General features: G+C 42.5%; 1 protein-coding gene across 4 annotated transcripts in view; it reads right to left on the bottom strand.

The window, feature by feature from the left end:
• astn1 (astrotactin 1) overlaps positions 1–15,749 on the bottom strand; it is a 1,815,355-nt gene that overhangs the window by 1,403,219 nt on the left and 396,387 nt on the right. The window lies entirely within an intron of this gene.

Here is a 15,749-nt window from a genome sequence, read left to right as displayed (position 1 = left end):
TTATTTGGACAGGAAAAAAAAATGTTTTCCTTAGCTCACAGGGAATGCTGCAGAGGTATTCAGCAGCTGAATACAGACCTTCACACCTCCCAAGTTTCCCAAGGACTGTAAAATACAATGAACACAGAAAAAAAATCTGTCAAAATGGAATTATGCAGCTTTCTTTACAGACTTAAAGTGACCCAGCTGCTGAGAACATATTGTACATTTGCTCCTCATACTCCTTCTGTTTACACCAAGCATCAGGAATGCAAGGAACTGTTTTGCTTGGTTCCTACTCCACAATTTTAACATGTAAACCAAACTGACCCACTTTTGGGTTATAGAATTACTCGCATTTAAACATTCAGGCACTGTAATCATTTGGAATCGTTTGCCTAGATTCGCTTAACTATAAATCCAGAAATGTGATAAGTAAGAATATTTAATTCCTGTTCCTGACCAAGCTTTACCCACAACTCTTTTACTGGTCATTTCATAGTGACACAGATAGTAGAGCTGTTGCCTCACAGTGCCAGAGACCCGGGTTCAATCCTGACCTTGGTAATTGCCTGTGTAGAGTTTACATGTTCTCCCTGTGACCACTTGGGTTTCCTCCTGATGCTCAGGTTTCCTCCCATATCCCAAAGATGTGCAGGTTGATAGGTTAATGGGCCACTGTGAATTGCTATTAATGTGTAGGACAGTCTGGGTAGTTAATGAGAAGGATGCAGAGAATAAAGAATGGGATGAATGCAGGATTAGTGCAAAGGGATGGTTAATGGTTGGTACGGACTCAGCGAGCCAAAGAACCTGTTTCTGTGCTGTCTCCCTCCATCACTCCATGACTCTGTCTATGACTCTTTTTTCCCACTACAGATTTTCATTAAGTTACCACATAATTGACTAATGACTGTGGCAGAATACTAGCTAGCTGACTGCAAAACAGAAAGCAGTGCAGAGGATCCCACGGGGACCATTGTTTATCACCATTTATGTTAGGTTTAGATCTTGGAATCTAAAACAATGCCTAAATCTGCAAAATGACATCTAGTTGGTGGCGGATAGCCAACAATGGGAGGGAAGCAACCAATTACAGGAACTATTAAGCAGTTTCCATAACAGACAGATAATTGGCAAATGAATTTCAATCTGGATAATTGTGAGTATACTTTGAAAGGAGGTAGCATTTTGTAAGGGTAAGGTAAGAATCGAAATGGGAAAGGACTTGGAACTAGAGAAACAAAGGACTGCAGATACTGGAATCTAGATGAAAAACATGATGATGCTGGAGGAAATTGGATCTCACAGAGCAAGAAGAACAAGGTTAAGTTCTGGGGACTAATGTGCTGTGCCTCATAAACAGTACTCAATTAGAACAGGGTTGGGCCATTTTTCAAAACTGAGAAGGAAAATAGTAAAAACTAGAAAATGTAAAAAGAAACAGTAAGAGTTTTTAAAAAGAGTAAGATCCCGAAAACGGTGTTTATTTCAGTTTTAATCTTTGGCAGACTTCTAAATTAGGAAGAAGTTCTCTTAAATACATTGACTTCTGCATCAGGGCATTTATCTGGGATCTGGGAGAAGAAATGTAAATTCACCAAATGGTGCAATGCAGGTTAATGAAGCCAAAACAAAAGCAAACCAAGCATTAGAACTTATTTCTAGAGAATCTATGCTGAACTTGAATTGAGTCTTGATTTGACTGTGCTTTGAATAATGTCCATGTCTGTGGTCACATTGTCATACAAAGGCCACCTGGAGAGGATGCCGCACAACTTACAATTATAGCAGAACTGTCAAGTTCCATCCGACTGGCAAGGGGAAACAGGTTGGGTCAACACAGTTTGTGAGCTGACAGAGCCCACTTTATGCTTTAATAACTGAAAAAGTGCAGCCTATAAATGTATTGACTGTAATATGCAATCTGTGTTTTATGAACTGCATGCACACGTATTATTCTACAGAAATATATTTTACGTAATAAAGTGTCTTTAGAAAAAAAAGATTGTATGTCTTTTTTCTTGAAAGGAGGAGGCTGAGGAGTGACCTAATAGACGTACAAAATTAAAACTTGCTGGAGTTGACATGGAACAAACACTTCAATTTCTGGGCATGAGCCAGACCAGAGGACTTCAACATTAGATGGTGAGTGTAAAGTCAAATACAGAATTTTAAAGGAAATTTTTAATTTTATAGTTATTAGTATTGTCATCTCTCCTGCTTTCTTTTCAATGGAATTGCTATTGTTATGGGTTTATTGCTGTCACATATACTGAGATACAGTGAAGAATTTTTGTTTGTGCGCCTCCCAGGTAGATCATGCCATACATAAGTACAATGAGGTAGTAAAAAGAAAACAGAATTCAGAATATAATGTTGCATCGACAGATAAAGTGCAGTGCAGGCAGACAAATAAGGCGCAAGGGCCATGACGGGGTAGATTGGGAGATCAAGAATTCATCTTTAGCATCTGAGAGGTCCAAGATATATTATACTTCCATGCAATGTGGGGCAGAAGCCAATAAGTCAGAATGTTAATGGCTTTACCTAACTGCCGATGAAAAGGTTGCTATGAGCCAAGAGGGTGAATCACTTTATCTTTGGGTGAAGGTATTCCCACAGCACTGTTCAGCAGGGCGTCCCTGTGTTGTGTCCCTGTAATTTAAAAGGGACTTGAGGGGAAGATTTTTCACAGAGTGGCCTGCCATTTTAATTCCACTTCCCATTCCCACACCGACATGTCTGTCCACGGCCTCCTCTACTGTCAAGTGAAGGCTAGACACAGATCAGAGGAACAGTACCTAATATTCCACTTTGGTAGACTTCAACCTGATGTCACAAACATCAATTTCTCTAACCTCTGGTAACCACTCCCCTTTGTCCCCCACTTTGTTTTCCCCATCCCACTGGCCCCATCACCCCTTCTCCTTCCCCTCCCCTGCCCTCTTGATCTGCCCATCACCCAACACATTCCTCCCTCCAGTTCCCCTCCTCACCTCCTTCCCTTTATTCCTTGGTCCATTGTTCTCTCCTATCAGATTCCATCTTCTTCAGCCCTTTCTCACACCCACCTACCACCTCCCAGCTTCTTACATCATTCCCAATCCCCCCTCCCTCACCTGCCTATCTTCCTCCTCTCACCTGGATCCACCCATCACCTGCTGGCTCTCGTTCAACCCCATCCCTCACCTTTTATACTAGCTATCTCCCTTCTTTCCTTCCCGTCCTGATGAATGGTCTCGACCCGAAACGTCAACTGTCCATTTCCCTCCATAGGTGCTTCCTGACCTGCTGAGTTCCTCTAGCATTTTGTGTGTTGTCTCACTCAGAGGGTGGTGGGTATATGGAACGAGCTGCCAGAGGAAGCTGTAAAGGCAGGTACAATTACAATGTTTAAAAGACATTTAGGCAGGTATATGGATATAAAAGATTTAGAGGGATATGGGCCAAATGCAGGCAAATGGGACTAGCTCAGACAGACATCAGCATGGACGAGTTTGGGCCAAAGGGCCTGCTTCCTTGCTGTATAACTCTATGACTCTATTGTATTGATGTGCTTTGTGCAGATAAGTTTCTGGTCAATAATGACCACCAAGACATTATGTGTGGATGAGTTGATATTGGCAATATCATTAAATATCCTTGTAGATGGACTTCATCTGCTGTCTGTATTGTGAGGATTTTACTTGTGATGTCAGTATTCAGGATGTTGAATAAGTCATGCTGTAAGCAGACTTGACAGTTTCATTCTCTAAAGAGATGTGAATCATTAACAAACATCCTTCTGGTGTCGTGATGGGGAGAAGATTTTTGATGAAGCAGTTGAAGATGGTTGGACCTAATATGCTGCCCCAAGGAACTCCTGCCTTGATGTCCTGGGGATTCCATAGCCATTTCTCTCCCTTTTAGTTATGACCCCAGTGGTAGTGATTTTTTTTTTCCTCTGTGTTCCCATTTACTTCAGTTTTACCAAAGTTTCTTGATGCCACACTCAGTCATATGCAGCCCTGGTATAAAGAACTGCCACTCTCATCCCATCTCTACAACTCAACTCTTTCAGTTATGTTTGGACCAAGTTGTAAAGAAGTCAAGGCCAAGTGCTCTTGGGCAGACCCAAACTGGGCAGGTTATGGTTGAGTAAGTGAATGCAATTTGATAGCACTGTTGACTATACTTTCCATCAACTTACTGCCAGTTGGCAGTGGAGGTTTGGGTCAATGAATGTCTGGATTGGAATTTTCCTCCATCTGCCGCAACAGCCAGGACCTCCCGGTGGTCACCCACTTCAATTCCACATCCCTCTTCCCTACTGATATGTCTATCTACGGCCTCCTCTGCTGCCACACTGAAGTCAGACACAGTTTGGAGGAACCTCATATTCCTCCTTGGGAGTCTCCAACCTGATGGGCTCAACATTGATTTCTCTAACTTCTGGTTACCCCACTCCTTCTTTTTCTTCCCCCCCCCAACTTCTTTGTCTTCCCTTATTCCTGTGGCTCTCTTCTCCCACCTTGATGACCTGCCCATCTCCCCTCCATCTTTTATTCCATGGTCCACTGCCATCTCCTACTGGATTCTTTCTTCTTCAGCCCTTTGCCTCTTCTACCTATCACCTCTCAGCTTATTACCTCTTCTTCTCCTCCCCCACCCACCTACCTTCCCCTCTCATCTGGACTCGCCTATCACCTGAACTCACCGATCCCCTGCCAGCTCGTGCTCCTTCCCCTTCCCCCACCTTCTTATTCTGGCTTCCACCCTCTTCCTTTCCAGTGCTGATGAAGGGTCTTGGCCCAAAACGTTGACTGTTTACTTCCCTCCATGGAAGCTGCCTGACCTGCTGATTTCCTCCAGCACTTTTTATGTATTGCTCCAGACTCTAGCATCTGCAGAATTTCTTGTGTCTCTCTCTTGGAATTGTCCTGTTCATTTTGTGGAAAGGACATACTTGGACGATTTTTCACGTTGCCAGGGAGATACTGGTGTTGTTGCAATGTTGGAATAGTTTAGTAAGGGGTGTGGGCATTTCTGAAGCACTCCTTCAAGCATTGCAGCTTGGATGATATAATTAGTATTTGGTTTATTATTGTCACATACTTCGAGATATGGTGAAAAACTGGCTTGCGTGCCATCCATACAGATCATTCCAAGCATGAGTACATTGAGGTAATACAAAGGAAAAAGCAATAACAGAATGCAGAACATAGTATTGCAGTTACAGAGAAAGTGCAGTGCATGTTGACAATAAGGTGCAAAGGCCACAATGAGGTAGACTGAGAATGTCGTCCCATTGCTATATCCTGAACAATCAGCCATTTCTAGATATTGTGTAATATGGTTGTTCTATACCCTCATCAACAAGCAGAAGGGGGAGAGGGAGGACATCAGGAATTGGAGACCCATTTTGCTATTGAATGTGGATTATAAAGTCCTGTCCAAGGCCATCACCAACTGGGGGGTCTGCTATGGGACAGGTGATCTACCCGGACCAAGCCTGTGCTGTACCAGGCAGGAAAATCTCTGACAGCCTTGTGCTTCTCAAGGATACCATCACCTGTGTGTAGAACAGAGGGGCGGATGCCTGCCTGGTCACTTTGGACCAGGAGAAGGCCTTCAACAGGATATCGCACAGGTACATGATGGACATGTTTTTCAAAATGGGTTTTGGGGAAGGAATCAGAAATTGGATCCAACTGCTCTACACAGATATCTGTAGTGCAGTTCAAATCAACGTGTGGGAGACAGATAGCTTTCCCATCAAGTCTGGTTGGTCACCCTCCTATTTTGTTTGTGGGTTGCACAAAACCCTTTGCCGAATCCATCAGAAAGGACAAGAGCCTAAGAAGGGTGACATTGCCAGGCAGTGGAGACAGCCAGGTCAAAGCCTTCCTGTACATGGATGGCATCACCGTCTTCTGCTCAGATGGGTTTACAGATTCATCACCATCCGCAACCAGTTTGAGTTGGCATCGGGGACCAGAGTCAACCGCGGTAAGAGCGAGGCCATGATCTTTGGTAACTGGCCTGACTGATCCAGCATCCCCTTCACCGTCAGCTCTGACTACCTGAAGGTGCTAGGGATCTGGTTTGGAGGGGCCGAGGCATGTAACAAGAATTGGCTGGAGCAGATTGGGAAGGTCAAACAAAAATTGGGTCTGTGGAAATGGCGTTCTCTGTCAATAATTGTGAAGAACTTGGTAATCAGGTGTGATGTGCTCTCAGGGCTGCTGTACTTAGCTCGGGTGTGGCCCATTTCCCGTTCCTCTGTCTCGGTAATCACCTGAGACGTCTTTCAGTTCATCTGCAGTCCAAGATTCAGTGAGTCTGATGGGTCCTGATGCACGTCCCCAGGGCAAAGGTATACTGAACGTTGCCCTCATCCTGATGATCATCTTTGTGTGTGGCTGCATTAGGCTGTGCATGGATCCAAAGTACGTGGACACCAAATGCCACCACTTGCTGAGGTTCTATCTGTCCCTGGTGTTGTGGAGGATAGGCTTGGCCCATTGCCGCGCAACATCCCAGTCAGCAGGACATTGTCGCACTACCTGTCCTCCGTGGAAGAGTTCTTCCAAGCAAACACCTTTGACCACAAGTCCATCAGGCAGTGGTCAGCACGGAATGTCCTGTAGACACAGAGGGACAGGGAGTCTATGGATACCGTGGGGTGGTTCCCTGAGCAAACTGTTCAAATCATCTAGCAGAATGCCTCATTGCCAGGACTCACCAACAAACACCAAGACTTCACTTGACTGGCGGTGAGAGGGGCCTTCACAGTCAGCTCCTTTCTGTACAGACGACATGTCATCCCCAATGCATGCTGCCCTCGGGACGGCTACAGTGCGAAGAGACGATCACCTGTCTCTTTGCAGACTGTGGATTTGCTAAGGGGGTGTGAAGTAGGATGCAAGGGTCCGTGTCTTGGTTCATCCCCAGCAGCTGCGTAACAGAGGACTCTCTGATCTATGGGCTGCTCCTGGGGACACACTCCGAGACAGACATCCAGTGCTGCTGGAAGGTCATCAACTCGGTGAAGGACGCCCTTTGGTCAACCCGAAATTTGTTGGTCTTCCAGCACAGTGAGATGTCTGTGAGAGAACGCTGCCAACTGGCATGTTCCAGGCTGCAGGAGTACATGCTGAGGGATGCACTGAAGCTTGGTGTAGCCAATACTGAGGCTCTGTGGGGAAGGACCACAGTCTAGGTCCTTCTGCTGCAGGACATGGAGGGGCTGAGTCAGCTGGGGGAGACCCACAAACATTGAAATGGTATATTATTCCAGGGGCCACATTAGTGGCAAAGGTGCTATAAGGTTTAAAAAAGAAACAAAAAAGTTAACACTACTGAATGTAATGACCATGAATGTAAAAGTTTTGCATTGTTTCTTCTTTCGTATATATTTTTTATTGTGAATAAAGTTTATTTCTAAAATAAAAAAAAGATATGGTTGTTCTTTCACAAGCAGCTAAAGAAATTAGGTCTATATTCTTTGGAGTTTAGAAGAATAAGAGGTGATCTTATTAAAATATAGAAGATCCTAAGTGGGTATGACAAGGTAAATGTTGAGAAGTTTCCGCCAGTGGGAGAAGCGTGAACAAGGGGAAAGATAGTTGCAAAATAAGGGGGTGCCCATTTAAAACTGAAGTGTGTAGGAACTTCTTTTTTCAGAGGGTGGTGAACCTCTGAAATTCTCTATCCCATTGAGTTGTGGAGGCAATATCATTAAGGATTTTTAATGAGGAAGTAGATATGTTTTTGAAAGGTTAGCGAATTGAGGGCTATGGGGAACTGGCACAGGAGATGAAGCTTGGGGCGGATCAGCCATAATCATATTGAGTACCAGGGCAGGCTTGAGGGGCTGAGTGGCCTACTCCTGCTCCTATTTCCCTGGGTTCCCAACCATCGAGTTGGCTGTTGTGATGGTGGGGAGCTCAGGAGGGTGCTGAGATGGATTACCCACTCAGCACTTCTGACTGAAGACTGCAGCTAACATTACAAATCACTCTCTTCTGACATTGCAAGCAAGTGTCTTAGCATGAGTAGAGACTTAATTATTAGTTTGCTTGAAGCTGCTGGGAAAACAACTGACTTTTTAAATAATCCTTCCAGATGAATGTACTGAAAATCGTTACTTCTGCTTCACAATTTCTACTTTAAATTACTCTGTGCTAATATGCTGGATGAGAAATGTTTTTCCATAGTATTTGATCATTTCTACCCTCCAAATGGACTGGGACACATTGTAGGGATCTTATGAAAATTCCTTACTTAATAGTAATTTTTCTTGCCATGTTTAGCCCTGGGCTATCTAACCTAACATGTAAATTACTCGATTTGTTTGGGCTTTCTCCAACACCATTTTCACTTGTCAACTGCTTGATGACGGTTCTGAAAACTGCTTCCTTTTCAAATTGAAACCTATGTCTTTCATTCTATGAATATAGCTCAGGGCTAATAATTAGCGCGTTTCCTGGCAACATTGTGTTCGCTGGTATTTAAATTAAATTCCCAGTAGGTCTCTTGCCAGTCCTCTATGCTGTTAAATCCTTTTCTACATGCTTAAAGGAAAAGTCAATTTACTTTTTACAATTACATAATTCACAAAAGGAGTGATTTGCCCTGCCTTCAATTTGAATATTTGTTTGAAGAGTCTTCTGTTCTCTCTCCAATTTCTGTTTAGCATTTGAATAACAAAAGCTTATACAAAAACTGCAGATGGTAGGACAGGGGGAAACCATAAAAACACACAGGTCTTTGATCTAAAACGTGAACTCTGTTACTCTCTCCACAGATGCTGCCTCACCTGATGAGTGTTTCTGATTTAATCTTTTTATTTCAGATGTCCAGCATCTGCAATATTTTGATTTGTACACATACAGGTACTCTCTCTCTCTCTCTCTCTCTCTCTCTCTCTCTCTCGCTCTTGCTCTCTTTCTCTCTCTCTCTAGAAGGATTCCTCTCTTCCATGGTGGGTAGATCTTAACTTGAATCTATTTCTCAAACCAATACTGTCCACCACTTTCAAACCATCCTAATGAGTATACAGAAGCATGTTGGTTAATTCACCAGATTAATGCCCATTTGCCTGGGATATTTATCCAGAGACATGAGTTTAAATCCCATTATTGCAGCCAATGAATTATAGTCAAGCAAATAAATAAATCTGGAATTAAAAGCTAATGTCAGTAATGTTAACTGTGAGACTGCTGAGCTGCCATTAAAACCTATCTGGTTCACAAATATTTCTCGGGAAAGGAACTCTGTCATCCTCACCCTTACCTGTAACTCCTGACTCACTGATGTGATTGAGTCTTGGCTTCCTTCTGAAAAATGCCTAGCCAGCCATCAGTTCAGGAGAAATTAAGGATGGGGAATAAACATTGGCCTTGTTCATGATTTCTTGAGCGAAAAAAATAAGAACAAAATGGTTTCAACCCCATGAGCATCTACTTCTGACAGATAATCTTTTGCTACTTCCATCACCACAATCCTCACGATGATATCTTTCCCTTCCTTCTATAGTTTCTAACTTCCTTGTTCATTTATCCATTTACCCTTACTGCCTGAATTATTTCCCCTTTATTTGCTGCTGTCAACACACTTGTCCATTCATTTCGATTTCAGATCCTGAAGATAGCTTGAACACTTCATTTAGATATATCTTTGTCTTCTGCACTCAAGGGAACACAAGCTCTTTTTGCCTGTCTTGTTCAGGTATATCTGTGCTGCACCCATTTCAAGGACGAAAGAGAATTCAGTCCTCCAGATGGGATCGAGACAAAACTTGAATAATTTTAACATAACCTCTACCTCCCTGCAATCCAAGCTCCCCAAGATAAGGACCAACATTCCAGTAGACCATAAGAACATAAGTGGAAGCAGGAGTGGACCACTCAGCCCACACTCCTGCTCAGTCACTTAATAAGATTGTGGCTGACATTTTTCTTTCCATGTTCCTGCACTAACCCCAGATCCCTTGATTTTCTTAATATCTACCTTTGTGCATTTTTTTGTGCCAGTGCACTGTTCTACCCACCCCAATCTCTTCCTTCTCCTCCCTGTCCCATCTCCAATTCACCTGCCTTGCACATCTTCCCTCCGTAGTCTTCCACTTCTCCCCTTCTTTTTCCTTACATCCTCCCTTTGCTTCCTTTTCTCTAACCCCTGCCATATTCTCATCCATTCTCTTTCCCCTCTTTAACCCTTCCACTGTTCCTTTGTATCTGCTCCTTTCCTCTCTCCAGGTGCAAATCCAATACATCACCTGATTGTATTTAATTTCTTTCTACCTTTATGCCTCCAATTACTCTTACAGTACTTCAATATTGTAACATGTTTGTCACAGCATTTCCTGTTGTGTATACAGTTTCCCATCTCTCTCTCTCTCTCCCTTTGTTGTTTCCAGTTAATCTGTAATATAATTTAACAAAGGGATCACACTGATAGGAATTGTATGAGCATACTGTGTGTGATTACAACTAGAAGGCCCCTTGATAGGAGAAAGCTTTCTGCAACAATTGCATGTCTGGGTCTCCTCTCCAAGTGAATGTTCCATTTGAGGAAATAGAAGAAGCCATTCATTACCACACTCTGGATGCAATACAGCTGTATTGTTAAGTAGATTGTCCTTTCTAGAGGGCTGCCTGACCTTCTAAAAGTGTCTGACACCTTCTGTTGCACTTTCTTTAAAGTCAACATTGAATTGAAGAATAGCCACTTGGTGCGAGCTGGGAAGTGTACTGATGGATGCACAACTGCTTTGAGGAACAAAGCAAGCAGCATCAACCACAGGAAGTGCTGGAAATACTCAGCAGACCACACAGCATCTGTGGAAAGAGAAACAGCCAATGTTTCGGGTCCACAACAAAAAATCAGCAACAAGCAGGATCTTACCATTCCCTGCTCACCCCACTTCCTATCCCTTCCTGGCTGGCCTACGTGGAGTCTCAGTCCTTCCAATATCTCAAACTTAAAAATTCTTGGCCTGGGAGTAAAATTCTGGTTTGGCCTTGTACTAATATTTCTGTCAGTTCCTGTATACTGTTTTAATTTCTACCCTTCACCACTTCCTTTTTCCATATACTGTATGTTACATTAGGAAAGGGTTGTCTGCTACCGCAAGAAACTGCAGAGAATTGTAGACACAGCTCAGCACATCACAAACCCAGACAATCCTCCATGGACCCTGTCTACACTTCTCACTGCCTCGGAAAAGCAGACAACATAATCAAAGACCTCTCCTACCCTAGTCATTCTCTCTTCTTCTCCCTCCCATCAGGCAGAAGATACAAAAGCCTGAAAGCACGTACCACCAGGCTCAATGTCAGTTTCTATCCCGCTGTTGTAAGACTATTGAACAGATCTCTTGTATGATAAGATGGATTCTTGGACCTCACAATCTATCTCATTATGGCCTTGCACCTTATTGTCAGCCTTCACTGCACTTTCTCTGTAACTGTAACATGCTATTATTTTTCCCTTGTCCTACCTCGGTGTCCTGATGTAATGAAATGATCTGTATGGATGGCATGCAAAATGAAATTTTTCACTGTACCTTGGTACATGTGACAATAATAAACCAATTAATCAAACCAATTTACCAATCTATGTGCGTCTCCAGAGAATCTCCTGGCAACCAGTGTAAGTTATACTTTTTGTTCAGATATTTCCGTCTCTGACTCACACTTTGGTGTGGCATTCGATATTTGGACCAGGGCACCTCAAGGAAGTCTGAATTACCAAAGAGCACATTTCCTGCACCACTCATTATTTCACCGCAGTTTAATATAATGATAAAGACACAAATATCCTTGATACGTTATAGCATAGTCCTGAGAAACTACTCCGAAGCTAAAACTGGTATTCACTATGACCTCCTGATCTCAATATGGCTCAACAGTCTTTGCAGTGCCATTGACAGACGTTGTAACATCCAGGAATATCCAGTTTTGAGCTTACGTGTGAGTGATGTCAGTGAAGGCAATTTTAGATAGCCAAATGGGTGTCTTCATGGTTGTACCCCAGATACAGTGAAGGGTGTGGATCATGATGACATCCTGATCATTGTACTGAAGATCAGTACTGAGAAACAACTGCCAAATACACTTCCCACCACTCCCTCTAATCAAGCTATTTCACTGGATCTAAAGAAACTGTCTACTGCTCTCCATCTGATACAGTAGAAAACTAGCTAATTATGTTCTGTATACAAAAGAGTTTAATTTGCATTCTATCAGCCTACACAGATTCATCATCAATAGATGAAAGTAGTCTTCAATTATTCTTTAAAGTAGCATTAATATGTCAAGTGCTCACTGACAGTTCAAATTCTGTTAAAACTATTTTAATTCTAGATCTCATGCAAGCCTTGATTTACATATTCATGCAAGAGCTGCTGGTAGAACAGAGGCAGCTTAACAATTCTCAATATCAAAACAGCATTCGTCCAGAGATTGGCTTCAATAAGGTGGTGGAGAAAATAGAGATCAATGAGGAGAGGGTCAAAAGAAAAGATTCCAGTGCCTGATGTTATACCTGGAACACACATAATTGGCTCTGCATGGTCCAATAACCTCAGCTCCAGGATATTTACTGCAGGAGCTGTTCAAGGTAGCATCCTTAGGACAGTCTTCTAGCTAATAGGTATATATCCATGAAAAGATCAGGTGGACTTGTCACTGATAACTTTATAAGCCACCTTCCTTCACGATTACTCCAGTAATGAAAAAGCTCACGCTAGTCTTCAGGGGGGCATTGGTAAGATTCAAGGCTTGTACTGACAAATGGTTCAGAATGTTTGTGCTGCATATATTCCAGGCAATGGCCTTCTCCAACCACCCCTCATTGGTATGGGTACTGGTATTGGTTTATTATTGCCACTTGTACTGAAGTACAGTGAAAAGCTTGTCTTACAAACTGATCGTACAGGTCAATTCATTACAAAGTGCAGTTACATTGAGTCAGTACAGAGTTCATTGATGTAGTACAGGTAAAAAACAATAACAGTACAGAGTAAAGTGTCACAGCTACAGAGAAAGTGCAGTGCAATAAGGTGCGAGGTCACAACAAGGTAGATCGTGAGGTCATAGTCCATCTCATTGTATAAGGGAACTGTTCAATAGTCTTATCACAGTGGGGTAGAAGCTGTCCTTAAGTCTGGTGGTACGTGCCCTCAGGCTCCTGTATCTTCTACCCGATGGAAGAGGAGAGAAGAGAGAATGTCCTGGGTGGGTGGGGTCTTTGATTATGCTGGCTGCTTCACCAAGACAGCGAGAGGTAAAGACAGAGTCCAAGGAGGGGAGGCTGGTGTCTGTAATGCATTGGGCTATGTGCACAACTCTCTGCAGTTTCTTGCGGTCCTGGGCAGAGCATTTGCCATACCAAGCTGTGATACATCCAGATAGGATGCTTTCTATGGTGCATCTGTAAAAGTTGGTGAGAGTCAAAGGGGACAAACCAAATTTCTTTAGCCTCCTGAGGAAGTAGAGGCACTGGTGAGCTTTCTTGGCCGTGGCTTCTATGTGATTTGACTAGGACAGGCTGCTGGTGCTGTTCACTCCCAGGAACTTGAAGATCTCAACCTTCTCGACCTCAGCACCATTGATGTAGACAGGTGCATGTACACTGCCCCCTTTCCTGAAGTCAATGACCAGCTCTTTTGTCTTGTTGACATTGAGGGCAAGGTTGTTGTCATGACACCATTCCACTAAGCTCTCTATCTCTTTCCTGTACTCCTATACTCACTTACATGAGGAGTCTGTGTAAGTGCAAACTCCCTGTTCCTCTCCCACTGTAAACACTCCATTCTGTCCTACTAAACAATTCTAATGATGGTCAATGTACAACTGAACAATACTTCAGCAGCAAACACAAAATGCTGGAGGAACTCAGTGGGTTAGGCAGCATCTATAGAGGGAAATGAACAGTCGACATTTAGGGCCGAGACCCTTCACCAGGTCACCTATTTAATTCTCCCAGGAGTCATGTTTTACCATTCTCTGCTGCCCTGCCTTAGTTCTTCCAGACATGAAGGGGTAGATGAGCAGAAAACCCCTCCGTCCCCACTTCTCTCTCAGTCTGCCCAGTTCCCCTCCAATACATTCTGTATCCAAGAGCCATCTATTAGGTTAAGCAGCTTGGCTTCAAGCACTATATTCTCTTTGACAGCTCACTGGTTGTCAACAGCTTTTGAATGGATTTAATGCCACTGATAGGCACATTTATAAATTATTTAAATAGATCTAAATTATTTAAAAAATGAAAATTACTTGAAGAAGTGAGAAAAATAATCAAAAACATCTCAAATGTTAATAAATAATTAAGAAGGTTTAAATATCACTCCTCTCTCTGAAGCAACCCACTTGTATGTAGTCCTTCCTGAGATAAAGCTGATGGGATAACCAGATGCTCCGGCATCTGAGCTCCTGCTCCACCTTTGGTGGAGCACATGCGGAATGTCAAGGTGGGTTGATGTCCACATGACTGGCAGTCATGGTTTCCCCACAAGAACCATGACCATTAGATAGTTCTTTTTGGTCCATTATCAAGGTAATGAATCAACAACACAGAAGTCTTGAAATCTAATTGAAGAATGTTGAATTGTGAAAAGCAAATCAAGTAAGTGCAGTAATCTATGAATTGGCATCATAAAAAATGACCATGTTAGTTGTCAACATATTGTAAAAGAAAATGATTTGTTTGCTTCAGGGGAGTTTGCTATCATTAACCAATCTGACCGTCATTTGAGTCCAGGCCCACAATGATATATCCTGACATGGTGATACATCCTGACATGGTGAAACATTTAGAAAAATCTTTCTGTCGGGAAATGTTTCTACGTTCTATGGGGAAGGGTTAGATAGATCTTAGAGCAGGATAAAATGTCAGCACAACATTGTGGGCTGAAGGGCCTGTACTGTGCTGTAGTGTTCTATGTTCTATGTAAAAAAGCAAACCACCTAAAATCTACTTTTCCACAACAAATAGGAACAGTCATTTACTCTGACCCTCATCCTGGGAGCAATAAACCAATGAAAACTTTTAGGAGCCTTTTGGTGTCAATTATGAAGCTCTGGCATCCAAACTCAAGTGAATGGAGCCTAATAATGCAGGAGAATCTCACTGATTGGGCTCTGCTACTGGACTCCATAGAGTGAGAGTGGTTACAATTTAGAACAATGTCCGAAGAAAGAACCTATGTTTATTTACACAGAATGCAGTGAATATATTTCATCTCAAGATGTGCCAAGACATTTTTTAACCAGTGTAGTTAGTAAGGAAGAATAGTCATCATTTTATAGACAGCACAAAATTTACTTACTTGATAGTTGATAGTATAGGGAATAAAAAATAAAGTTTACCAGATATTTTATGCAAACTAAAGTTCAAATGAAAACAAATCTTAAGGTGCAGTATACTTTGATCTTTCAGTTTAGTGTGAAAATTTGAAGTTATTTCCTCAATGTCACTAAGGGTTGCATTAACACTGCAGTGAAGCGATGGGTTAGACCCAGAATGGACAAGCCCATCAGTCTGAAAAGTGCTGCTTGTAAGTAAACAAGAGCTATTTTATGTGGAGTTGTTTAACAGAATTGCACAAGGGACTAGCAGTCATTTGAAAATAGATGAGTGGTTGTTCCATGAAATCAGCAACTCATTTATATTCCAGGTATAAACTCAGAGTAGAAAGGAAAGTAACTTCCTGCATGGACTAACAGCTTTCTTGCCAACGACTGACATTTCACTTAAGCTACCTCCATTTGAACTAGTGC

This window comes from Pristis pectinata, chromosome 3 (genome assembly GCF_009764475.1).
Source record: "Pristis pectinata isolate sPriPec2 chromosome 3, sPriPec2.1.pri, whole genome shotgun sequence".
Lineage (NCBI taxonomy): Eukaryota > Metazoa > Chordata > Chondrichthyes > Rhinopristiformes > Pristidae > Pristis > Pristis pectinata.
This window is presented reverse-complemented; position numbering and strand designations above follow the sequence as displayed.